Genomic DNA, 4383 nt, shown 5'->3' on the forward strand with positions numbered 1-4383 from the left:
CAGATGCCAAATACGTCGGTGAAAGATCGAATTGTTGTACATTCGGACCCCCTCCGGTGTGTGTCGACAATCACAGATATGATCTGGTGGAGGTCCAAAACAGAAGAGTCAAAAAACAAGCGCCTGGCTCTCTCCCGCCAGATCCTTTGTTCTGCTCAGAGTCAATCAGCTTTGTGAGTCTTATGCAATCTTTGATAACGCGAGTAACGTTTTCTTAATTTTTTTCCGATACCCTAATTTATACTAAATGGATACTGTAGTAAATCGTGATATTTTTCATGAAAAGTTAAATGCATTAATTGCTGGTAAAAAAGAAGACAATTGTTTTTATTTTTCTCAAGAAAAGTATTCTAAAATACTTTCTGAAGTGGTTTCTGCTAAAATTAAATGCAACACACCTTTGGATTACAGACGATTAAAATGTTTTGATGTTTTAAAAATTAATGATGAAGAGAAGTTAATTATACCATTGAAACCAGTATTACGTTACCAATGAAGAATTGTACAGTATACTATATGAAACTCACATCAGAATAGGCCACGGAGGAAGAACACGTATGCTTAAAGAGTTTCAAGTTAAATACCAAAATATTACATATGAAGTTGTAATGTTGTATTTAAATTTATGCAAACAGTGTCAAATGAAATACAGTGCACCTAAGAAAAGTATTGTTGTGAAGCCAATGGTTCGTTCTGAATTAAACTCAAGATGTCAAGTTGATCTGATAGACCTGCAGTCAAACAGAGATGGCGAATATAAGCTCATATTGGTGTATCAAGATCATTTAACTAACTTTGTACAGCTACGACCTTTGAAAACTAAAAGAGCTGAAGAAGTAGCGGATCACGTTCTTTCAATATTTTTAACATTTGGTGCACCAGAATATTGCAATCAGATAATGGTAGAGAATTTAGTAATCAAGTCATATCCGAAATATGCGCTATGTGGAAAGATGTTAAAATAGCTCATGGAAAGCCGCGTCACAGTCAAACACAAGACTCAGTTGAAAGGGCCAATCAGGATATACAGAATATGCTAACTGCATGGATGAACGATAACGATACAAATAAATGGTCAGATGGTTTATCCTTTGTTCAATTTGCCAGTAACACTACATACCACGAAGGAATACGCCAAAGTCCTGACGAAGCCATGTTTGGCGTTAAAGGAAAAAGAGGCATAGCATCGTCTTTTTTGCCTGGTGAACAAATCGCAAATATTGAAACTGACGAACAACTCGAAGAAATTGCCAATACTTCTGAAACCGAAGAAGCGAAGCGATTTGTGATATGCCCCTGGACATCGCAAAATGTGGGGTGTGGTTCTTAAGAGGGTGTCTGATCACCATGGACAGCAATGCACGATCTGTAATGTGTTCCATGATGGCCACAAGATTGGTAAGGACTACTTGTCACAGGGTGTTCTGTTCCTCAACCAGCGTGATCCATAGCTTCTTCGTGGTCGCTGGCGCATTGGAAGTGCGGTTATACGTCTCCCCAACGCATCCCACACTTGCTCGACAGGATTTAATTCGAGGGAATGGGCAGGCCAGTCCATTCGTCCAATATCCTCTCGATCCAAGAAGTCCTCTATCTGCGCTGTTCCATTCGGTCGTGCACTGTCTTTCATAAAGATGAAGTCAGGGCTGAATGAACGCCTGAGAAGACTCACATGGGGAAGAAGTACAGCGACACAGCTATCTATTGCCCTTAAAAATTACATTCTTTCATGGGAAAAATCTGTACTTAGTGGAATAATAACCATATGGCAAAATACTCTCCTCTTTGTGTGGTATCCTTTGACAAAATCTCATTTCGAAATGTCAAACCGTTTATGAAGTAGAGGAATGTTGTGAATACAAAATTGTTGAGGCTTTCGTGGCCACTTGTTGACAAACTGCCTATTGGCTTCTGTCTCGGGTTCTTCGGCCGACGTTCATCTAATGATTTTTCTGACGTGGCATTGTCAAAGCTTCACCCTCCATTGCCGGTGGTTCAAACCGACAAGGAAGATCAAAGAGTGTCTTAGATCGGCGAAGGAGAAAAGAGACCCACTTGCAATGTCGGGAATATACCGCATACCATGCACATGCGGAAAAGTTTATGTCGGAATGACTGGACGATCCATTAACACCCGGATCAAGGAGCATAAGCGACATTGCAGGTTGGGGCAGGTGGAGAAATCGGCCGTGGCAGAACACGCACTGAATGAGACCGACCACGTAATAAAATTCGCCGTCACGGAAGTTCTGGCTGTAGAGAACCACTATCACACGCGCTTGTTCAGAGAAGCGGTAGAAATACAAAAACACGCGAACAGTTTGAACAAGAAAGAGGAAAGCCTTAAGGTAAACGGATCCTGGCTTCCCGTACTGCAGCGAACGACCGTCGCAGGTAGCAAGAGGAGAACCGCACCGGAAATGACTGCGGAGAAGCCCTCGGGCGTTGGCGCGCCAGGTACATATAGTCTGCGCCCGCGAGCTCGGCTCCAGTTCACCACCGGCAATGGAGGGTGAAGCTTTGACAATGCCAGCCACTCGTGCTGGCGAAACGTCAGAAAAATCATTAGATAAACGTCGGCCGAAGAACCCGAGACAGAAGCCAATAGGCAGTTTGTCAATGTTGTGAATATTTCTCTATGACTTTATCGCTGGCATGATGCGATCGGAAATGAGCGTACTACGTCAGATCTATTTTCTCGAGATTGGTGACAGATAGAGACCTCTACCCAAGTCTGAAGAAAAATTCAGTGTGTTAGCTAAATTTCATACACAGCAAAATATTATGTAATATGCAGCACAAGCAAAATCATAGCAATCTCTATTTTTCATTGCAAACATTTTCGAACTTCACACAGTGTCTGACATCCACATAAATATCACTATAACTGTGACCATTAGCAAAATGATGGGCACATCGTTATGAACCTGACATATAAAGTTACAAGTGAAGCAAAAATGAAAGGTTTTTACCAAATAGTTTCTGTAAAATCGTATGAGAAAGGTTGCAGGGCGTGCGCGTCGGTTCTGTCATCGCCGACCGGCCGAAAGATGGCCGACGCTTGTCGGCCTCCCCTTCAAAACAAGCGAATGAATTCGCCCAGCGCTTTGGACGAAAACTGGTCACTGCCCATCCGACATCATATCCTGGGCGACCTATACCTCTGTTCTGTGTTGCAATGAAGAACACCAATGCATCGCACCGTAACTACTCGCTGACAAACACACAGCTTTCTCCCGTTCCTTCCCCTGCCTCATATTTCGTGGCCAGCCATATTTGGCGCTTTAGTCACGTCGACCTCATGTCATGCGACATCCAGCTTTCTGCGCAAGATAGGGAGACCTCTGCCGACAAGCTCCCGCACTTCCATTTATTTCCAATTAGTTGTTAATGTGTTGTTACTTTATTTATTTCGTCGTTAAGCTTTACAGAGAAGTGTATATTAAGCACTACAGTGCCAACTGAAACTGGTTAAGTTCGGACAAAGGTTAAGTGTGACAGTTTCGGGCATTATTGGATACCAAACGTAATCTCAACTGTATTGAGTGTTATCTGTGCAACAAGGACTTCAGCAAGCATTTATAGCAACAAGCACAGCACATCCTTCAGGTTATCCCACTGCTGGCGTCCCCCTGGGCTCCATCCTTTATATCTTGTACACAGCTGATATTCCCAAGCCACTCCCAACTGTCCACCTTCTCCAATATGCTGATGACACCGCCTTCCTGGCTCTGTATCCTACCCTTCAATGGCCCCAATGCACCCCCCCCCCCCCAAACCCACTTTGACCAGTTCACCACTTGGTGTAACCAGTGGTTCCTTTGTCTCAACCCCCCCCCAAAACCCAGGCAATCATCATATGCTTCACCACCGACTCCTTCCATCTCCATGATGTCTACCTTACCCTTTATGGTCATCCCATCCAGTTCACCCCCACCCTGAGATACCTTGGCCACACCCTCGACCGTTACCTCACCCAGACCCCTCACCTCCTGACCATCCAGCAGAAAGCCCATTCCCGCCTCTGCCTCCTGAAACTCCTGTCTGGCCAGACTTGGGGATTGCATCCTTCCACCATCCTCCACACCTACAAATCCCTCATTCGCCCTATCCTCTGTTATGCCAGTGTTGCCTGGATCTTCGCACCCACCCGCTTTTAGAAGGCCCTCCAAATTCTCGAACACCATCTGCACTGCCTTGCCTTCCTTATCTGCCTTCCTTCCCCGACACGGCTCCTGTATGACCTGATCCATTCCCCCACCTCCTCCTTTTCCCCCAACATCTCCACATCCTTTACACTGTCTGCAAGCTTTATCCCCCCCACCCCCTGGTTTCTTCCTTCCTCTCCACCACCCGCTCATTGCTGCACCTCTATCGCTGTAT

The sequence above is a fragment of the Schistocerca serialis genome, chromosome 6 (genome assembly GCF_023864345.2).
Source record: "Schistocerca serialis cubense isolate TAMUIC-IGC-003099 chromosome 6, iqSchSeri2.2, whole genome shotgun sequence".
Classification (NCBI taxonomy): domain Eukaryota; kingdom Metazoa; phylum Arthropoda; class Insecta; order Orthoptera; family Acrididae; genus Schistocerca; species Schistocerca serialis.